General features: G+C 47.1%; 1 long non-coding RNA gene across 2 annotated transcripts in view; it reads left to right on the forward strand.

The window, feature by feature from the left end:
- The window catches only part of LOC147709699 (uncharacterized), a 93304-nt gene that overhangs the window by 19366 nt on the left and 50863 nt on the right, over nucleotides 1-23075 (forward strand). For both annotated transcript variants that reach the window (XR_015296568.1, XR_015296567.1), the window contains exon 2: nucleotides 20959-21108. This is a non-coding gene — a long non-coding RNA (uncharacterized LOC147709699). The remainder of the gene's footprint in view (nucleotides 1-20958; nucleotides 21109-23075) is intronic.

Raw genomic sequence — 23075 nt, forward strand, 5'->3', positions numbered from 1 at the left:
ACCTGATGCCTGATTTGACCCATCGGGACAACTGAGGCTTTATCAAGGGGAAACAGACCCACAATAATGTGCGGAGACTTATACACCTGACAGAGGAAGTAACCAAGAAGGAGATCCCAGTGGTCGTGCTTGGCCTGGACGCTGAGAAAGTGTTTGACCAAATGGATTGGTAATTTTTATTCTCCACCCTGGGACAGTTTGGTTTCTGCAAGACCTTCATTACCATGATCTGAGTGCCATGTTCTAGAGTATTGGTCAATGGAATGAGTGCAGAGCCATTTCGGGTAGAAAGTGTAACTAAACAGGGATGCTCACTCTCCCCCCTCCTCGCCCCCCTGAGTATTGAACCCCTTGTAGCAATGATAAGGGCCAACCATATGATCAAGGGGATTGATTTTGGAGCAGAGGAGCACAAGATCTCCTTATTTGCTGATGACATCCGAATACCCACTACCGATCCACAACACGCATTGGCCGCCCTTCATAGTGAACTCTGACTATTTGAAGGAGTGTTGGGTTTATGTGTAAACCTGTCTGAGTACTCCCTATTCAACTTAACTCTTCCAGATGCAGAGATGGAGGCAATAATGCCAACAATGCCATTCCAGTGGGAAACAAAATACCTCACATATTTAGGCATCAAACTGATGCCCAGGGTCTTGCAGTGGTTCCAGGCTACCCACCACTCTAACACAGTTTGAAAGTCAACGTATGAAATGGGCTCCTCTTTATCTATCATGGCGCAGCAGGATTCATGTGGTCAATATGGTGCGGCTGCCTATGTTCCTCCATCTAATCTGAAGCCTGCCCATTGACCGAGAGACAGACTACCTGAGGGTACTAAAGACAACACTCAATGCATTCATCTGGTAAAACAAGAGAGCTCGTCTCCCCTTCAAATTGCTCCAAATGCCAGGTCGGAGGGAGGTTTGACCTGCCCGGATTTTAACCCCTACCCAGGCGGCCCAACTTAGGGTCATCACTGGATATTCCCAGAGGGAGTCTGACAAGCACTGGCTCCACATGGACAGGGTAATCACAGAGAGGATCATCTGGGAACTACTATGGAAACCAAAGGTGGACAACCCTCCTAACACCAACCTCAGCACACCAACAGGGGCCACCCTGAGAACCTGGGATACAGTACTTAGGAAAACGGCAAGGAGAATACTTCCCTCTCCCTTCACCCCAATTCACTACAACCTGTTGGTCCCTCCAGCAGTGCCCCCAGGACCTTTTGATGCATGGAGGGAGGGAGGTTGCCTGATACTATCACACTTCTTTCACAACACAGATATCCACAACTTTGAACAGCGGATTATAATCTTACAGGTGGGAATACTTTCGCTATTGTCAACTGCATCGTTATGGGCATTGTACCAACCAGATACATGGGAAGCAGCTATGAGGGAGCTCACCCCACTGGAGCATTTTGTAAAGGTGGCTAGGGGTACTAAGGGCACCATTGCTTTTTTGTACGATTTACTACTCCGCACAATGCTCACGCGGCCGCCTCAACATATTGCTTTTTAGGCTTGTCCGCTCTCATTCTTTCCCACCAAGAATCGCATCTGTTGAAATCCAGTCAATGCAATACACAGATGATACGATTCTACTCGACCAAACACAGGTGGGCCTCCAATGCCTTTTTGATTCCTTGGCAACATATTGTGAAACCAATGCGCTGAAGATTAATATCTCTAAAACCAAGGTGATGATAGTCCCTAGAAGACAAGCGCGACAGCGCCCCTGGTACATTGCTGGAAAATCTATTGAGGTAGTCACCACTTACAAATATCTTGGAGTTTGGATAGACCACAGAGAGAGCTCAGGTCCGCAAATTGTGGCAATGCAAAGTGTGGCCCGCAGCCTTGAAGGGGCCATTCTTTGAATAAGAAAGATCTCCATTCTCCTGACTTCACCCTGTTAATTAGAGTGATAGATGCCAAATTACTATCTACAATAGCCTTCGGCGCCACTACTTTTAAAGATAAAATGTTCACCTGGCTGGACCTCTCATGCCCAAATCCGCAGGTCTGTTTTTTCTCCCAACATTGGACCATGAAAGCACGATTTGTTGCATACTGTGCAAAAACAAAAGTGGCCCAAGCCTCCACATTAAGGAATTGCGTCTGGTCACTGTTAAATAATCCTAGCACTTCTTGGAATACATTTTTGACATTCTGCTTGGATGCTTTAGAAGCCCACAATATATGGGCGAGCTCACTACCCATTGGAGATACTGTCTATGAAACAGGATGAAATATCTGTGAAAAGACTATCACATGGCAGCTGGGCGTCAAATCTCTACGATCTTAAAACCCTACCACACTACCTGTCATCCTCCATGAAGGCATTAGTGAAACACCAGTTAATGAGACTGCGTTTTGGGCTAATTAAGGAAGTAAGTACAAGGCAGACATTTCCTCCCAGTGCAGCTACTGCAACAACAGGGAAGAAAATTTAACACACGTCCAGTGTATCTGCAGCACTCTACTCCCCCTTCAAACGTATTGGTTGCACCCCATTTGGAGAATTCTTAATGTGCAGACCTGCCACGAAGCGTTAGAGGAGTGTATGAAGGGGGAATCAGCTCAAATGGCCGCCCGTTTTGTAAAATGTATGACTAAGATGAATTCAATTCTACTGGCAGATACCACTCATGAATCCTTGCTGTGTCAGATATCAGATATAAACTTGTGTTTCTCTTTTTCCTTTTAAATTGAGAGCTGAAATTGTTTTTTATCTTCCTTTTTGTACGAATTGCAATGATTTTAATTAATTGTGAGTATAAATCTATCTATCTATCTATCTATTGCTTTTTAGGAACACACCCTGGGTCATGACATTTCAGAGGGAGACTGGAGAGCATTATAGGGAGTTATACACAGACGCAACCATTCTCTAGGTCTATGGGAAGCCAATTACAACATTTTATATGACTGGTACCTATCCGAAACTGAAAAAAATGTTTCCAAACACATCAGATATGTGCTAGAGGGACTTCAGCCTTTTGGGTGACTTTTGCCACATCTGGTAGGACTGCCCTACCATCTGACCATTCTGGTCAGAAACTTTGAAACTGATTAAAGACATTCAGGGGTATCCAGTTCCAGACACATCAATGTTTGCACTGCTGGGGCTTAGAACCGACTCCCTGAAATACAAAGCAAATGCAGACAAAGGTACATTGTGGCTGTGTCTAGGTGCGGCAAAGATGGCAGTGGCACCAGCCTGGAAGAAGCCGGAAACCCCACTCTGACCCAATGGAATTCCCGACTCTGGAAAATGGTCAAGATGCAACAAATGAGTAATATATTCAGGGACAATTTTAAAAATTTTGAGTACTCATGGGGTTCTTTAATTAGCTGTCTCTCGAAAGAACTTTCGCTCATAGCCTGCCCATCAAGAACACGGGCATTACATCTCTTCCAGTTTTAAATAGTCCCTCACAAAGAACCTGAATTAACTACGGGGGCTCCCCGATCCTGTTGCACATAACTGTTCCTAAGCAGTCACTGTAGACCTCGGATATCACATTAAAGTACCTTGTTTTATTCCTGTTTAACTTTTGTAACCGGTGTGACCTGACCTCAGGACACCCCTACGCCGCACGGCCCAACAGCTGTAGGCGTGTCTCTGTCCCAGCGCCTCAGGTTCGTCCCTGACCTCGGTGCCCCTTCGCTGCTGCTCGTTCTTCCTCCCGCTATTGCCCTCATCTGTGCCTTTCATTTGTATTTCGTTTTGTATTTCACTGTAATGTTGTATTTCGTTTTGCACTTCACTGTAGTGTTTCTTTTTTGTCAGTAGGCTTTGCGATTTTGCCGTTACTGTTCCCCTGGTGTGAACCCCCTCTGCTCCCCGCTTCCCACTGCTGCTCCCTCGCGGCCCCGCCCCCTTTTCTTTCTGTGTCACCATTGGCTGCCCAGCTCCCGCCTCCCAGCTGCTCCTCCCTCCCACTTGGCCTTAAATGGAGCCCACGCGGCGTAGGTGAGTGTGACCTGACCTCAGGACACCCCCACGCCGCACGGCCCACCAGCTGTAGGCGTGTCTCTGCCCCAGCGCCTCAGGTGCGTCCCTGACCTCGGTGCCCCATCGCTGCTGCTCGTTCTTCCTCCCGCTGTTGCCCTCATTTGTGCCTTTCATTTGTATTACGTTTTGGATTTCACTGTAGTGTTGTATTTCGATTTGTATTTCACTGTAGTGTTGTATTTCGTTTTGCATTTCACTGTAGTGTTTCTTTTTGTCAGGAGGCTTTGCGATTTTGCCGTTACTGTTCCCCTGGTGTGACCCCCCTCCGCTTCCCACTTCCCGCTGCTTCTCCCTCGCTGCCCCGCCCCCTTTTCTTTCCGTGTCCCCATTGGCCGCCCCGCTCCCGTCTCCCAGCTGCTCCTCCATCCCAGTTCGCCTTAAATGGAGCCCGCGCGTACGCGCAGCGGGTGCGCCGATTGTGCGTCGAAGGTGCGCCAAAGGCAAGCCCATCTACGCCCGTCCGCGCATGGACTGCGCCCAGCGCCAGGACCCCTGGTCCACGACGAAGCCAGCGCACCCGAAGAACTTACGACACCGCCACCCTCCACGCACTCAACGCCGGCCGAAACACCGACTGCTACCAAGCCAACCCGAGGCGCACTCACGGACTCTTCACCTGCCAAGCCTGCCAATTCACCTGCCTCAGGACCACCCAGGTACCCGCCAAGCTGAGCGCCAGCAACAACCCCCTCAAGTGCATCCTGCTCAACACCCGCTCCATCCACAGGCACGCAGTGGAACTCTGGAACCTCCTCGACACAACATCACCGACGTCGCCTTCCTCACGGAAACCTGGATGAACGCCTCCTCAGCCCCCGACATCGCCATAGCCATCCCGGAGGGATACAAGATCACCCGAGGGACCGCGTCAACCAAACCGGAGGAGGCATCGCCATCATCCACAGAAACACCATCTGCATCACGACCAACTCCGACGACACCCTCACCGCCGCCGAACACCTTCACTTCCAGATCCACACAGACCCCAAGACCACCCTCAAAGGCACCCTCATCTACAGACCCCAGGGACCGCGCACACAATTCAGCGAAGCCATCGCAGACTTCGTCAGCCCACACGCCCTCACATCCACAGACTACATCCTCCTAGGAGACCTCAACTTCCACCTGTAGAACAACAAGGACTGCAACACCGTCGCCCTGCTGGACAACCTCGCCAACCTCGGACTCAAGCAACTGGTGAACACCCCCACCCACTACGCCGGCCACATGCTTGACCCCGTCTTCTCCAGCAAGCACATCTCCTTCAGTCACGCCACCGAATCTCCAACCCTAGTGCCTGCAACACCGACATCACCCCCTTTGCAAGACCTCTGCGACTCTCTCGCCTCGTTCCTCCAACGCAAGATCGCCGACATACACAACAGCTTTGGCGCGCTGACCACGCACCCAACCACAGAACCAGCGCCTCCCACCACCACCCTCTGCACCTGGACCCCTGTCAGCACCGAAGACACCACCCGCATGATGAACACCATTCACTCCGGTTTCCCAACCAACCCCTGCCCACACCACATCTTCAACAAAGCCGACTCCATCATCGCACCCCAGCTCCGGCACATCATCAACAGCTCCTTCGCATCCGCCACCTTCCCGGAGAGTTGGAAACATTCCGAGCTGAGCGCCATCCTGAAGAAACCCACCGTGGACCCCACGGACCTCAAGAACTTCCGCCCCATCTCACTCCTCCCCTTTCCAGCCAAAGTCATTGAGAAGACCGTCAACAGACAACTGTCCACCTTCCTCAAGACCAACGGATCCCTCGACCCCTCATACTCCGGCTTCCGAGCAAACCACAGCACCGAGACCGCCCTCATCGCAGCCACTGACGACATCAGGTCCCTGCTCGACAACGGGGAAACGGCTGCCCTCATACTCCTGGACCTCTCAGCAGCCTTCGACACCGTATGACACCGCACCCTGATACAACGCCTCAGCAACACCGGAATCGAAGGAGCGGCACTGGAGTGGATCATCTCGTTCCTCGTGGAAGAACCCAGAGAGTCCGCCTCCCCCTGTTCCGATCCGCGGCCACCGAAGTCATCTGCGGCGTCCCGCAAGGATCCTCACTCAGTCCCACCCTCTTCAACATCTACATGAACCCTCTCGCAGCCATCGCCCGCCAACACAACCTCAACATCATCTCCTACGCCGACGACACCCAGCTGATCCTCTCCCTCACCAACGACCCCGCCACAGCCAAAGCCAAACTCCAAGAAGGAATGAGAGACGTTGCAGAATGGATGAATTTCAGCCGTCTGAAACTAAACTCTGACAAGACAGAAGTCCTCATCCTCCCTCCGCCTGGGACGACTCCTGATGACCCCCTGCCCTGGACAGGGCACCCAAACCAACGGACCACGCAGGCAACCTGGGCTTCATCCTGGACTCCTCCCTCTCGATGACCATGCTTCAACACCCTGCACATGCTCCGAAAGATCTTCCGATGTATCCCCACCGAAACCAGGAAGACGGTCACACAGGCCCTCGTCACCAGCCGTCTGGACTACGGGAACACCCTCTATGCTGGAATCACAGCCAAACTCCAGAAAAGACTAGCATTCAGAACGCCTCAGCACGACTCATCCTGGACATCCCTTGCCACAGCCACATCTCTGCCCACCTGAAAGACCTTCACTGGCTCCCCGTCAACAAGAGGATCAAGTTTTGACTCCTCGCCCATGCACACAAGGCTCTCCCCGACATGGGCCCGAAGTACCTCAATAGCCGCCTCACATTCTACACACCCGCCCGCCAGCTCCAACCCGCCAGCCTTGCCCTCGCCTCCGTCCCACGAGTTCGGAAATCCGCTGTCAGAGGAAGAACCTTCTCCTACCTAGCAGCCAAGACATGGTACTCCCTCCCCACTCACCTACGGCTGACCCAGGACCATCTCTCCTTCAGGAAACAACTCAAGACCTGGCTGTTCGAACAGTAGCGACCCCCCCCCCCTCAGCACCTTGAGACCATCACGGGTGAGTAGCGCGCAATACAAATTTTGGTGATTGATTGATTGATTTGTTTTTCTTCAGTTCGTATACGTGGGGGGTAAGGAGAGAGGAACAGCGCTTGTTGAGTAAGATTGATGATTATTATGTATAAGAGACAACCAGAAAATTATTTGAAAACTGTTTCTAGATATAGCGATTCCAGATGAAAGTATGGCTTCAACATCCTACGCATGCTACGGAAGATCTTCTGGTGGATCCCCACCGAGACCAGGAAGACCGTCACCCAGGCCCTCGTCACTAGCCGACTGGACTACGGCAACGCCCTCTACGCCGGTACCACCGCCAAGCTCCAGAAGAGACTCCAGCGGATCCAGAACGCCTCAGCCAGACTCATCCTCGACATCCCACGAACCAGCCACATCTCCGGACATCTGAGAGACCTACACTGGCTCCCCGTCAACAAAAGAATCACCTTCCGCCTCCTCACCCACGCACACAAAGCCCTACACGACCAAGGCCCGAGCTACCTCAACAGCCGAATCAACTTCTACGCTCCCAAACGCCACCTCCGATCAGCCAACCACGCCCTCGCCGCCGTCCCCCGCATCCGAAGAGCGACTACAGGAGGAAGGTCCTTCTCCTACCTGGCCGCCAAGACCTGGAACTCCCTCCCGACCGACCTGCGCCTAACCCAAGACCACCTCTCCTTCAGGAAGAAGCTGAAGACCTGGCTGTTCGAGCAGTAGCGGCACCCCCCCACCCCCAGTGCCTTGAGACCCTACGGGTATGTAGTGCGCTCTATAAATGTCTTTGATTGATTGATTGATTGGTCTCTCTGCTATGAATGTATTGCAAGTCCTGGTGAAGAAATTGAATTAAAAAAAAAAAATTACAAAAACTGCTGCAAATTATATTACACTAATGAAATATATTTCAGAATAATAATTTGATTCAAATCCTCCATTCGATTGCCAAGCGACAAGTGGTGGAGAATGCGGGCAATTGTCTTCCATTGATACAAAATTGATGCCTTAATTCAACACTAAGTACAAAGAGAGCGTAAATTGGAATGGACCATTAAATGCCAAATGTCTTCAGCCTTCATCCAAGGCTGATAGAGAAATATTTCAAGATGCATTAAAGACCCAAACTGAACATCTCAATAAACTCGCCCAAAAACAGTTACAAGTCATGACAGATGTGGTGAACAATAGGTGACCCATAACAACCGGTCCTATAATAACCTTACAGAAATTATTACCAGGTGAAGATCTTGATTTGTTTTTATAAAATTTTGAACAAACATCCAGAGCTAGTTTCTTGGCCCTTGGAATTCTGACCTTTCTATTTGGCTCCTTTACTGACAGGTGAGTCCCAGGCCACCTACCAGATGGCACATCCTAGAGGCAAATAAACCTATGAAGAAATTTAAAGAGTGATATTAGATAGGGCTGGACTTAATAAAGAGGCACATGACTGAAAATTTGGCAGAGAGCAGAAAGTCTGGAGATGTGCTGAAAACCCTCCACTTCAAGCAAACAAACAGTTTCAGAAAAAAGGTTAAACCTACAAGAAAATAGTAAAGAGGCAATTATGGCCAAAATATGTCTGAAACAATTCTTAGAAACATTACCACAACATACTCAGAAATGGTTACGCCAGCACCCAGGCCTTACCATTGATCAATCTGTTGAGATGACTACCGCTTGTTCACGGGTTCCACTACATTTGCAACTAGCAGTTGCTTAAAAGAGTACTAAGACTCCAGCTAAGCAAGGATCTGTCATAGTGAAAGGAAACGTCTGAAAACCTCCACTGTGACAAAAAGAAGCCATCCCTACAAACCTGAACCTCAAACCACACATAGTCCACAATATTTTGAAAATGGTGAGTGGGACCATATAGCCCACTATTGCTTTGTGGGTGATTCTCAGTCTTCTCAATGCATTTGTGTTCAGCATGTAGAATATGAGATATAAGGCAGCTATGTGTCACTAGAGGATGGTTTCTCAGTAGACTTCCCTTGCCAAAATCACATTATCATCAAGGAACAGAGATTGATTTCTCGCCCGCTTCACTACATACCTCACATATTCTTCAGACTCTTGGACTTCCCTCTCCTCTTGCTGGGACGCTGCTATGTGGTGCCTGAAGAGATAGTCGTCAGGGTTCTGAGACCATGGTTGGGTCTTGATGACAGAAGAACATTCTTGCAGCTGAAGGCCCCATTTCTCAATTCTCACTGGGAGTTTTGAAGCCTAGCCTTAAAAAAGCAGGATGAGTGTCTTGTGATCAGTTCGGACAATGAAGAGGTGTCCACATACATACAAATGGAAGTGACTACATCCCCAGTGTTTTGCAATGCCCTCTCACTCAATCTGGGAGTATCTCTGGTTCATGGGAGTGAGGGCTCATCTGTCATAGGTCACGGGCCGATTCACTTTTTTTCGAGGACAAAGTAGACAGGGATCATGTCCTCGAGAGCGTGGCTTTGGTGTTCTGAAAGGCTTTGTCCCCCACAACCAGGATGTGTTGACTTCCACATTGGCTGGGTGAGGGCCCACAGTAGTTCACCATGTTTAGAAAGCTGTGTACTTCTGGGATGCAGGGAATGCCAGGGCTATTCTTCAAGTCACATACTTTTCTGGATCCAATGATGCCCCTACAACTGATAATTGATACCCAAAGAAGCACATTGAGTTCCACATCAACTCACACTTTTCTTTGTGCAGGGTGCGAGTATTTTCTTGCAAACTCCACAGGATGGCCTGCAGCCTCATGGAACATTCGTCCACAGGATTAGCGTCCTGACTTTGAGCACTCCTGTGAGCCCTGATAGCACCTCATCTATCATGTTCTGGAAAACCTCAGCCGCACTTGAGATCCCGAAGTTCAGGCACTTGTATCGTCAGAGTCCCAGGTGTGTGGAGAACGTAGTTATGTATTGTGAGTCTGGGTGGAGGAGAATCTGATGATACCCTGAGTGGAGATACAGCTTAGAAAACAACCCTGCTCCCCTCAGATTATTGGGTGTAAATTGTATGGCTTATTATTGCCCAGATTAAACAGGCATGTTTTTAAAATATTTAGAAAAACTCACAATGATTTGTTCTAGGTTATTTGTGATTTCACTAAAGAATCCAAAATGTATTTCATATACCTAAAATGCACTACACTCCCAAAAAAGAGGGCAGGTGGCACACAAGATGTCCCAAAAGTGCTGAAGGCTCCTCACATCCGTACATGATCAGAACCCTGCCTGCGCCCCTGGAAAACGTGGATGTTAGGTACAAAGTTCCCAATTCTCACCCTTAAAGAAGTTTGCAAAGCTTCTGCATATGATAACATTGTAATGGAGATGAACCTGTTTTCTGTGAAATAAATGCAATGCAGAAACCTTTGGTTGGTGTGAATTAACGATACATTAAACGTAAATTGACAAACTCAAAATATTGCGCCAATGACGAACAACTTGAAACCAGTAACTTGTGAAGATGTTCCATTGAACGAAGCAAAGGTGCTAAAAAATAACTTACAAATAGCTTTGGGGCAGATGTACGACAGTTTTTTTGTGGTTGCAAGCGGGAATTTGGCCTGTTTGCAAACATAAAATTGGTCAGCACCATATACAAACCATATTTTGTGAGCCGCTAACATATTAGTAAAATATGGTTTGCAACTCGCTATTAGGAAGGGGCATGCCAAGGGCGTTCCTTCCTAATACCGAGTCTGACTGCAATGTAGTATTGTTTTAATAATAATAATAATAATAAAGACATTTTATAAAGCGCCTGGTTACGCCATCTCGGTGTGTCCCCGCGCTGAGTGCGAGGGAGAGCAGATGTGCAGTTAGCCGGCAGACCGAAACTAGGCAGTGAACAGATATGTTTTAAGCAGTTTTCTAAATTTTGCTTCCGAACTTTCTAGCCTAAGTGATAGAGGAAGTTTATTCCAGTTCTGAGCTGCCAGGACGCGGAACGAGCAACCACCCATTTTCGCCTTCTTTACCTTAGGGATTACCAGCTGACCAGTCCCACTGGATCTAAGGGACCTTCTCGGCACATACCTGGTGACAAGTTTCTCAGATATGACGGGCCGCATTCTGAGTAATACGATGACATGTAAGTAACGTCTTAAACATAACTCTTTTCTTGACTGGGAGTTAGTGCAGAGAATCAAGGGCTTGTTTTGAAGCCGCTCTCCTGGGCAGCATAAGAGGCAGCCGTGCGGCCGCGTTCTGTAGCCTCCACAGGCCCTTAGCTGTGGCTCCAAGGTAGAGTAAGTTCCTGTAGTCAAGACGAGATGTGATAAGAGCATGTATCATTGTCTTCCTAGCACCTAATGGGAGGAGATCCAGTGTTTTCCGCAATGTTTTTAAGACTCCAAAACATTTCCCCACTACGCAACGGATGTGTCCGTCGTATGAAAGGGTGGAGTCAACCTGGATCCCCAATTTTTTTGCCTCGGTACAGGGTGTAGGGGTAGGACCCAAACTCGGAGGCCACCATTCTGAGGTCCAGCTTGACTTGTCACCACCCAACAATAGCACCTCGGTCTTGCTACCATTCAGCTTCAGGTAGTTCTTATCCATCCAGGAGGCAAGCTCCAGCATGCATGCTCTAGAATTGGATGCTGCAACCTTTGGTGCCTGGGATAGGGAGATCAGCAGCTGGGTGTCGTCAGCATAAGAACCTACATCTACTCCAAAGGCCTGTACTATCTCTGCCAACAGAGACATGTATAGATTAAACAGGGTGGGGCTAAGGGCCGAGCCCTGAGGTACCCCTTGCTCCAGTTTAATGTCATCGGAGTAGTGAGCACCTTGTCTGACCTGGAAACTGTGCTTTAATAAAAAAGATTTTAGCCACCTCAGGGCTGGACCAGAGACACCATCTCTGTTCAGACACTGCAGCAAGGTGTGATGCGCCACAGTGTTGAACGCTGCACTGAGATCTAACATTATCAGTGCCATGGTGTGTCCCGCATTGACTCCCTGTCTGATGGTTTCCGTGGCCCGTAGTAGGGCAGTTTCCGTAGAATAGCCTGCCCGAAATCCCGATTGAGAGGGGTATAGGAGACTAGCGTCTTCCAAATGCGTCATAAGTTGTTGATTGGCCACCTTCTGTGCTACCTTAGCCAGAAATGGTAAAAGCGAGATGGGTCACAGATTTTCTAGGATATCCTGACTGACATTCGGTTTCTTCATAATTGGCAGAGCAACAGCTTGTTTCCAATTATCTGGCAGCGTGTGTAAGGTGAATGAGGTATCTAAGACATGTCTGATATAAGGCTCAAGAATCTCCAAGCTTCCCCCATCACCTTAGGTGGAGCAGGGTCTCTGGGAGAGCCAGACTTTACGCTGACACTGACACTCCTTAGGTTCTCAGAAGGGGGGACTGTGAAGTTGTTCAGTCTTAACCCTGTCTTACTATCTTCCACCTGTTCCTCAAAATCAGCCCCACTCGTTAAATTTCCAGAGAAAGATGAGTAAATGTTCCTCACCTTCTGTGAGAAGTACTTTGCCACCCGATTACATTCTTCCACGGAACCATTGCAAGGTGCTGTCACATTAGCATATTTGCAACCACATTTGCGGTTTACCACCTACTTCAAGTAGGTGGTAAACCATTCGCCAATGGGTTGCCAAGGGGCCCCTTTCCCTTTGTGAATGGGTGTGCAAATATTTTTTTAAGAGCAGCCACTTGTCCCAACGACCACTGCCCGCCCTTAAAAAGTGAAACTGAAAAGTTTCATTTTTTTTAAAATGCATCCGGTGTTCCTTTAAGGAAAACGGCTGCATTAAAAAAAAACTGCTTTATTAAAAAAGCAGTCACAGACATGGTGGTCTGCTGACCCCAGTGGGTCACTATCCCAGTGAGTGCTAGCCATTCCCAATGAGGTCACAAATTGCGCTTGCTTCAAGAATATGGATTAGGCATGCAGTTTGCGGCCCCGTTGGGAATCTCAAACAGTGTCCAGGACAGTTTAGCGAATCACAAATTGTGAGTCGCAATTCTGTGCAATTTGCAACTCACTAAACTGAAAGGTGATATATCTGGCCCTTTATCTGATGCCTTGCTGTGTGATTAAGGAGGGCTAGTAGAGGTTCAGTAAAAAGTCCACTTATTTACCAACAGTAGCATCTCAGTACAATGGGTTCTAAAAGGAAGAAAACAGGGTGGGTTAGAAAAGAACTGAGAGAGAGAAAGTGATAAAGAGGGAAGTAAGGAAGAGAATATGGATGCAGAGGGATGGGAGCTAGAGAGAAGAGTAATACCAACAATAGGCTGAAGGAATTGGGGGGAGGGGGTAAGAGGTAAAACAGTGAGCCAAAGGAGAGAAAGGGGACAAAAAGAATAAAGAACAAGAAAACCAGGGCAGAGATGAGGGACAGAGTTTCAAAGGCAAGCGGAAGGAAAAGCAAATGGAAAGGTAGGGGGGACAAGAAAATACTCAAGGAAGGATGGTGTCGTGACCTGATAGGGTGGGCGACCGACAGTAGGGTGTTAGGACCCTGTGGGTCCTGAGGGAGAGTGACCAGGTCGTCACCGGACACCAGATCCGGTGAGGGGACAGGAAGAGGACAGACAATGACCAGGACAGGGACGAGTAAGGACGTGCTGACAAGCAGCTGTACGAAATGAAAATAAAGGGAATACCCGACTAACCTGTGTCCTGTGTTTTGGTGTGCCGCCCAGCAAACAACGGGAACACGACAACTGGCGACGAGGGAAAGTGACGAACGATGCGTGGATTGTCGAGCAACAATTCGATGGCTGGAGATACACCAGGAGCCCACCCTGGAAGTGTAAGAGACACAAGAAAGACTGCCCATTGAGCAGCGACGCGGGAGCCCACCGCGACTGCCACCGATGAAGACCAGTGCGGATGCGGTAAGCGCTGGGAAATAAGGGCATGAAGTGAAAGGGCTGGCGCGAGCCATCGCGAGAATATCGAGAGTCTCGGCGGCCATATTAGGATAAGGCGAGCTGAGCCAATGGGCACTAAGAACAGCAGTGGCAGCCATCTTATGAACAGGCAATGCGATTATGACCGCGAAATAGCGCGAGAACAGTGGCGGCCATCTTAGATCAGGAAACAAGCATAGACAACAATGGAGCGGCCATTTTAAGGCCAAATAACGTCGAAAAACAAGGAAATAAAAAAGAAAAGACACCCAGAAGCCAAAAATAGACAAATTAACACCTTAGCTGCGTGTAAACATTTCTCCCCAGTGCTGCGCTGTCCATTAGAACTAGTGCTGAATGGACGTTCAATGGTCGTGCGCAGCACTGGGGAGGTAGCGCTGCTGACGACCATTGGCCGTCAGCAGCACTTAAGGGGTTAAAGGCAAACTAAGGAGAATAAAGGGGCATGATAAGGAAAGAAAGAACAAAGATTACCAAAGTATCGTGAGAACGACGGCGGACATTTTGAATGGGACATTCAAGAAAAGATCATAGGAAACAGCAGAGCAGCCATTTCAACGCCAGGCAAAGGGCAAATAAGAAGAATAACACAAGAAAAGGTGAAGAATGAAGGATAAACAAAGCGCAAAAAGGCGCACAAGTGGAAAAAGAGCAATAAGACAAAGAAAGAAGACAGTGCAATAAGAAAAGAGAAAACCAAAGAAAAATAAGTGAAACAAAGAGAAAGGACATAAACAAAAAGACAAATCGACAAAGAGAAACAAGGAAAATATATAAGAAAGGAGCAAAAGAGAGTGGAAGAAGCCAGAGAAGGCTAAATAAAAGACAGAAAAGAGAAATAACAAAGAAAAGAAAGGAAACAAAGCAGAACAACATAGAAAAGAAGGACAAAGATCGCACAAGGAAAAAGAAAGAGCAAAGGAGAAGTTACAAGCCAACAAAGAAAAGAAGAAAGAAGAAAGAGAAGTAAAGTAACAAAGTAACAAGGAAAGAAGGGACAAAGACCACTCAAAGAAACAGAAAGAAGAAAGGAGAACAAGAAAGAAAAGAAAACAAAAGGAAAGACACAAATATAAGAAATAAGTCGCAGGAAAGACGCAAATATAAGAAAACAAGGAAATAAAGAAGAAAAAGACTTGGAAAGCCCAGAAGAGGCCAAAATAAGAATTTTGTAAAAATAAAGAAAAGGAAGAAGGACAAATAAGAAGAAGTAAAAATAAAGGAAAAGCCAGAGATAAGGCGAAAGAAAGGACAGAAAAGAGAAATAACAAAGAAAAGAGGGACAAAGAACAAGAGACAAAAAGAGACACCGCCATGCTAGCGATCCAGGAAGTATCGAGGCAACAAAGATGGAGACACACAAACAATAACAGCCTCACGGGTCAAGGAGTGAGCAAAGAAGAACTATTAACACTCGAGGCAATAAGTGAAGAACTGTCAGAAGCAGAGAAAGGCATCTTAATGGAGGAGGCACGGATAATGAACTCTTACAGACTGACCAAGACGAGACTGCCACAAGCGGAAGATAAAATAAGTACAGACCGAAGGGACTTAACAATAAAAGACAAAGAGGCAAAAAGAAGGATAAAAGCACGTGGTGATCACCGGAAACATGCATCTGGACTAAAACTGAAAGAAGGCGCATGATACTGGGGCGACAGAAACAACAAAAGAAGTCTGACAACCAACTCTCCAGAGACCCACTAACTGTGACGCAAGTAAAAGGACCAATGATTACAGCAGCAGCATGTCAACACGACATGACGAGAAAGTGCTCACACTTAAAGGAGCTGAAGACTGAAAAAAGAAGAAGCATCAACGGAACCAGCAGCAAGAATAACGGAGGAGATAGAGTACAAATAAAGGAAGATGAAGCAAGGCTGAGAAGAACATGCAAGAAATCACAGAGACAATTTGTTTGAAGAGAGATAAAATGAGCAGGTTTTCTCTCTCTCTCTCTCTCTCTCTCTCTCTTTCTTTCCCCTTCATCAATGTAACTGTGAATGAGGACTGTCAATGGTGGGCGACAGTGGCTATGATAAATGTGTCATGAACATTTGTTTGCAACACGGGGGGAGATGTCGTGACCTGATAGGGTGGGCGACCGACAGTAGGGCGTTAGGACCCTGTGGGTCCTAAGGGAGAGTAACCAGGTCGTCATCGGACACCAGATCCGGTGAGGGGACAGGAAGAGGACAGACAATGGACAGGGACGAGTAAGGACGTGCTGACGAGCAGCTGTACGAAATTAAAATAAAGGGAATACCCGACTAACCGGTGTCCTGTGTTTTGGTGTGCCGCCCAGCAAACAACGGGAACACGACAGATGGAAAGGGAAATAAAAGAGGTAGGAAGAGGGGAGACATTAAAAAGAAAGAAAAAGGTACATGTGCCTGTCAGTTGAGAGGCAGCAAGAAAAGACAAATGGATAACTTGGACAGATTTAAAAGATGAAAACTGAAGGGAGTTTGAGTGGAAAAACTCAGAGAGAAGTAAATAGATTAGAGACTGAAAAACAAAAAGATTGAAAGGGTATAGAGGGGGCTTGCTGAGAGATGCGCAAAAGACATTCATAGAGGCAGGGCGGAGTGGCAAAGAGGCGAGCTGGAGAACAGAAGTGGAGAGCCTGGCTGTATGGAAGCGGCCCGAAGACGAGAAGGGGAAGGGAGAACAAAAGAAGAGAACCAGGGAGAAAACAAGGCAATTAGAAGAAAAGGTAGGGAAGAAGAACGGTCTAGTCTCGCGCATGAGTGGCATAAAACGATGGTTTCATCCTCTCTCTAGTTAGCCATGACGTTTGGTTGAACATGTGAAGACATCGCACTTTGAAGAAAAATGTAGATTCAGTGCCCTAGACCTTGCGTGTCGTCACATGTCACTAGATTGGGGACCAGGCCCGGCTGACCTGAATCTGCAATCAAATGCTGTTCTCTGCGCTGTTCTGCCTGAACCTGCTGCCGACGCAGCAACAGTCAAGGTGCCGACCAGATGCCTCTTGTAGGCAGTTCAGCTTGCAACTAAGCACAGCCCCTGGTGTGGGCAGCAGTCACAGGGAGCGGGCCTCACAAGCCAGAGTCGAACCATTGAAACACCGCGCTCCATGTGCCGCGTGACACAGGATGTCAGGAACATTGCTGCACACAGGCTCACCGAACTGGGGCTACATTGGAGGGCCCTGTGCCCCGGGATTACTGGAAGCCCACAGGCCAATCAATTACATAAGACAAGTGACTGCACGATTTGGTAACTGCACCGAAAGATGGTTCATCCTTCTATTGCACTAAAAGTAATTCTCAAATCTCTATTTCTGTAGCCTGGCCTTCCAACAGGTCATTGCCTGCATATTGATAGGAGTGGGCAACCAGCAGAAATACAAGCTACCCCAGCCATCACTTCCGCTTGGAATCTCAAGCACATCCTCCTCTCAGGCGCTGAATTGGTAAAGTGCCTTGAAGTGTCTATGGCAGCCACTGATGTCCCCGGGGATAAAAAGAGGCCCGTGCTATTGCTATTACCTGGAGAAAGCATCTTCAAACTCTCACACGTGATGGTTGAACAGTGTCAGCTCACACTTACAGTGCGACAGTAAATACTCTTAACGAAGACTATGATACACTCACCAGCCTGGATTGTGAGAGATCCCTCCAGGGTCGAGCTGAGCAGGGATTGGCTGAATCTATCATTCCATTGCACGCACAGCTGTAAGCACTGGTGAGCACGCACCTTCTACAAGACAAGACAGAAGAGAGCCGGGAGCAGTGCATTCATATTTTCAAGTTAGATCTTACGGAAACGGGCAAGCCTTTGTCCAACATAACTTTGGAAGCTCTAGAATTTTCCAACATCAAGGGGCCAGTCATGAAGTCAGCCCTCAATGAAACTGTGAAGGGCAAAGCTGTAAACCAAATCACCAACACTGCAACAAGCCCAAACCCACTCCCCCATCAAAAATAGAAGACTTTAAAGGCAGTGTTGTGTCATTTTTATCTCATTTGATCGAAAGTCCAGCTCAAGGGAAGAAGTGTCCATCATGAGACAAATGTTTTTATTTCGCAAAAGTCTGCAGCTTGTCCTACTGCACCGAAGCTTCTTCAACTAAAGCCGTAAACATTGTTCTCACCTGTAACATCGACCTGTGAAATGAAGTCATGGGTGACAATCAAGAGGATTGTGGAGCAGTGGGCGTTGTCCACACCATGGAATGAGGAACGCCCGAAGACAAGCGTAAATAGGTATGCAGATAATAACCACTTGAATTGATACTGGCCCATCAGGGTATATATTACAGCAAAAGAATACTTCAGTTCCCTCAAACCTTTAACCAAACTAAAACCTACAAAAGTCAAGATCTATGCCTGAGCAACAAAATAGTTTTTCCTTTGTGGCATCTTTACAACCAAACTGACTCCGCATGGCCAGCCTCTAGTGACAACAATGTGCATCCCTCAAGAAGGATCAGGCACCCTGATGAGCTGCCAGACAGCAGTCTGATAAGCAAATGATTTAAACAGCCCATTAACAGTAGTCAACAATCTATTCCAAGACATAGGGTGCGTAGAAGACCAAACTGTAGGGCTCGCCATTTAACAAACCGTCCCACCAATGGCACTGAACCAGCGATGAGTAGGATTTCACTTAAGTTCCAAATTAGAGGAAAAATATATGAAACCTGGAAAAGTTGTCATCATGGGATATGTTAATAGGCCGACCCTGGGGATTTCATAAATCATCGATGAAAAACAAATCACATATCTATATATCGGCACACTAGTTTGATGACGTGCGCAAAGGTGTAGATCTGTGTCTCCCAAATGTTGCAAATAATAGGGAACACAGTCTCACTTCAGCGATACATGACCTGCTTTTTATAGTAAATGGGTCTTGTTGGCTTCTTAAAGTCAATTTAAATTCTGGTTATAACCAGCTCCTTCTGGCTCAATGTTCCAGACACATCACAGTTGTTCTTTCTCACCGTGGTCTTTACTGTATCAAAAGACTGCACCTCAGTAAATCCAGCACAGCCAAATTAATACAGAACACAAATAGAGAATTACTGCCTTGACTTAACAGGCAGTGATGAAATATGGTACACACCAAAACACACCAAACCACACCACACCACAAACCACACCAAAACACTATAGGAACATTACACTTGTCCCATGTTTGTTTTTCAGAGACTAAATTAATGTGGGCTCACACTGACCTAAAAGAAATGTGAAGTCCTAAAGTAGAACATCAATGTATATGTCTACTAGTATTCAGCAGATGGAGTGGCCCATGACCTGGTGAAAGTGCAAACTATGAAGTTAGCGAGCCCCCCGTCCCATCTGAGGTTGGAAGCTGTCCTGGGGTGGGAGCATTCTATGGAAGGTTCATCAAGAAATCCGCCTTCCTGACAGAAACTAACAAAGTCAACAGCATCAGGACCAGGAGTGAAACTCAGCAAGCAGCATTCCAAAACACAAAGGATGAGGATGCTCTATTCACTGAGACAACTCTCAAGTGTGTTACCCCATCCATAGATACGGGGTTATCAGTCAACTGCAGGAGTGCGGTCTCAGAGGCAGTTGTATGGAGCGTATCCACCAGCCATCTGTGCAACCTGTCTAAATTCTGATTGAACACAGTTATTCCTTTATTGAAAGGAGGAGATTGTGATACCCTGGTGGTGTTACCACTTCCATCGGTATCTTAATGGGCGTTCTTATAGTATCGACATAGACCACAAGTCGCTAATTCCCCTGTTCTGCGGGTTATTCTCTCAACCACCACCTCAAGATGGATTCTTGTGTTTCGAGAATATTCTTGCTCTGTAATCAACCAACCAGGACTCAGAACCCCATAGACTAATTGTTGAGACATCCTTGGCCAGTAACATCCCATGAGATGAAAGATGCTGCAGAAATGAACGAATATGTCAGTCAAGTGTCTCACATGCCAACGTTGATTAAAGATTTCCAAGTCACTAACAAGATGATTGTTTGCAGTTTGCCATCCATGCAACTGAAAGGGAACTGGGGACTTCCGGTATCTGGCCTATAAACCTGCAAGCCAGAAGTACAGAGCAGACTCACTTGTCCCACGTAAAACATAAGCTATCTGTTTTGTCCTATGACTGTCTTTTGTAGGGCATGCACCTTCACATTCCCTGATCCAGTGAATTTTGAAAATCAAGAGCAAAGAAGGAAGTCTGGTTTCCCAGCTTAGACTAAATTGTAGAGAACACAGTGGGACTTTTGCCTTCATTGTCAAACTTCTAGTGTTCCCCATTTGCCAGTTCCCATCATTAATGAATAAATTCCACTTTATCCATGGGCAATAAATACCCCATGCAGTGTTTGAGACTCTTTGATGGTCTTCATCTTCTTGTGATCATTGCTTCTATTCAAAGTATTTTGAGGTGGAGATTGTGGGAGCCTTATCAGCAGAAGAGCAGAATCAGTTAAACTGGAGAACATCCTAGCTACCCACAAGTGATGAAATAAGTAGTTTTGCAATCAGGACAGGGGTGGGCAGGATTAGATGAGATGGGAGAACAATGATCAATGTTATATTGAAAAGATATCTATAACATGCAATATCACTTGAGACAATGGCCCAGTGAGGAGGGGCGACAACTCTTGGGACTGAAAAGAAGTGAGAAATGAAATGTTGAGTTGACAAAAAGTATGCATGAAAAAGGAGTTGAATTTGTAAGGCATTCCATGAATACAATATTGTATTGCACAGTTTAAACGTGCCACAGGTGTGTGTCGTGCTGAGACGGCGATGAGTGCGTGTTGTGATGTACACATCTCTTCAATTACTATGTTAGTAATTTCAACCAGGGGAGGAAACAAGTAAGTTCTTCTCATTCTCAAAGATATTCTGAAATGTATAGGATGCTTTTGCTACTGAAAATCTATGTGTGAAGACATTGTGCAGCTCTCAAGTGACGTTCGCAGTTGGTGATTTTGTTCTTGGTGGTGATTCTTGATTTGCGTCATCGACTCATTTGAGCTGTTGTAAATGTGTTTTACTTACAGAGAAGCCTGGTGTGTGCCCTGAAAAGGATTCCCCCTGCAACATCATCTGGGTTGCACCTAACGGATGCACAACTGACAGCAACTGCCCGGGGAACCAGAAGTGCTGCCCGGTGCGCTGTATCAACAAGTGTAGCCCCCCCTTGACCACAGGTACAGTAGTGATCCTGTAGTATGGTTTAGGGCCTACTTTTGCGTGCATGTTATATTAGCATGGCTTATTAGAAGTTGAAACGCAATTTTACCTTTTGCTGCTTTTACACACAACACTGCATAGCTGTTTTTGTCAGTTAGCCTCCACGAAGGTCTACACATTAGAAAAGGTTTGTTTTTCGACATCTCTAGACATACATCGTGCCCCTAGTCTGCACAGGGAGTGCTGAGCAGTCAAGGTTATAATAACATATGAGCCTGTTTATTGGCATGTCCATGTAACACATTCTAGACACAACATTTTGGCTGCTGCGAGCCAAGTAAGATTCTGGCACCTTTATCATAGCACACTTGCCATCATTTCACACACTTGGAAGATTCCAGGGATGCAGAGAGCCTTGCTGGTCCAGATGTAATTTACACTTACTGAGCAGAAAGGTAATGGGGTCCCCAAAACAAGCCCAAGAGACCTTCTTTAGTTTATAATACATAGTTCCGATATCGGGTGGGTGTTAAAACTAAGCGCTATATAACCTGTTTGTACTATCATTGTAATATGATTCCTCTTTTTGTATTTTATGGAATTGTAACCATGCTGACCATATTATCCTTAATCATATGTCTGATTATGTTGACTAAAATACTGCACATGAGATCACGTTATTAAAATAAATATTTTAACCATACTGTGTCTCTTTTTAGGTCTCGTCCTACGCACCGCACATGCGTTGCATACGAGGGGACCTAATGCCATGGGCAGAGCTTTTGCAGCAAAGAAGTGCACGCGTTGCATTGCTTGCAATGCAACATGTGCACATCTTGGTGATTTCCTTTCGGGAGCGCGCAGCACCATATGGTTGCACGCTCCCGAAAAGAAATCGCCCATGCCCCCTCCCCCTGCTGCCAGCCTGCCACTTTCATTGCCGCACGGCGCGGCCAATGTCTGCCGTGCGAGGCGCGCGCACCTCCTCCTGCTGCCGGCAGACCTGCCGTGCTTGTTTTCCCTAGCGCCTGCTCTTTTACAAGAGTGCCTCATGTCTCACATTGTGAAGAGCCCGCGATGCTTCAAGCTTTCAAAATCGGGTTTGCGGGGAAGGGGTGTTGTTGCAAAAATGGGAAGGACTTCTCCACAAGCTAGAACTCACATTCTGATACTTTTCTGAATAATACGTATAAGAAACCGCAAAGCAAAATAAATCGACGTCACATGCCCTGTGTCCACGTACAGTTCCCTCGGAGTCTGGGGGGCTCGAGGCGCTTCTGTTTCAAGGTGCTGCAATCCAGTCCACACAGTTAGGCGAACCCACAGATTCCTTGAGACTGAAATCTCCCTGCGCACTTCTGTGTCCCAATAATTGTGTCACTATTCATCTTAGCAGAGGGTACATTAGCCCCCCACTCCCCAATAATCGTCTTTCCCATATTTATTGTGTATCTTTATTTTCCATACAACGTTTGAGTTGTGTGTAGCGCACAGCGTGAATGGCGTACCCTCTAGGCGTACGGGTGAGTTCAGGGGTTTGTGAAATAAATGGAGCTTTGAACTCAGCAGTCTCCCTGCACCCCCCCCAGCCCTCCCCACTCCACCCTCCTCCTCTTAGAGCAATGTTCTCACATCACTCCTTTTCAACTTGCCTCCAAAAACATAACTCTAATTGAAGACTTAAATCTGCATCTTGACGATCCCACTAATATGGCATGCACCAACCTACTGGATGACCTAGCAGCACTCAACGTAAGACTACTAAATTCCGGGCCTACACATAAGGCAGGACACCTGCTAGACCCCATCTTATCTAACATTCCCGAATTGAGATGGCTAAACACCATTCCCATCTGCTGGTCAGAACACTCACTTTTGCCTAACACTACCAGCACCCTCTCAAGAATATACGGCCTGGCCTGCTTCCTCTGTGAGAAATTGGAAGCTGCTTGATCCCGAAAACCCAAACCAAATTGTGGCCACT

The sequence above is a fragment of the Lissotriton vulgaris genome, chromosome 6 (assembly GCF_964263255.1).
Source record: "Lissotriton vulgaris chromosome 6, aLisVul1.2, whole genome shotgun sequence".
NCBI classification, from domain to species: domain Eukaryota; kingdom Metazoa; phylum Chordata; class Amphibia; order Caudata; family Salamandridae; genus Lissotriton; species Lissotriton vulgaris.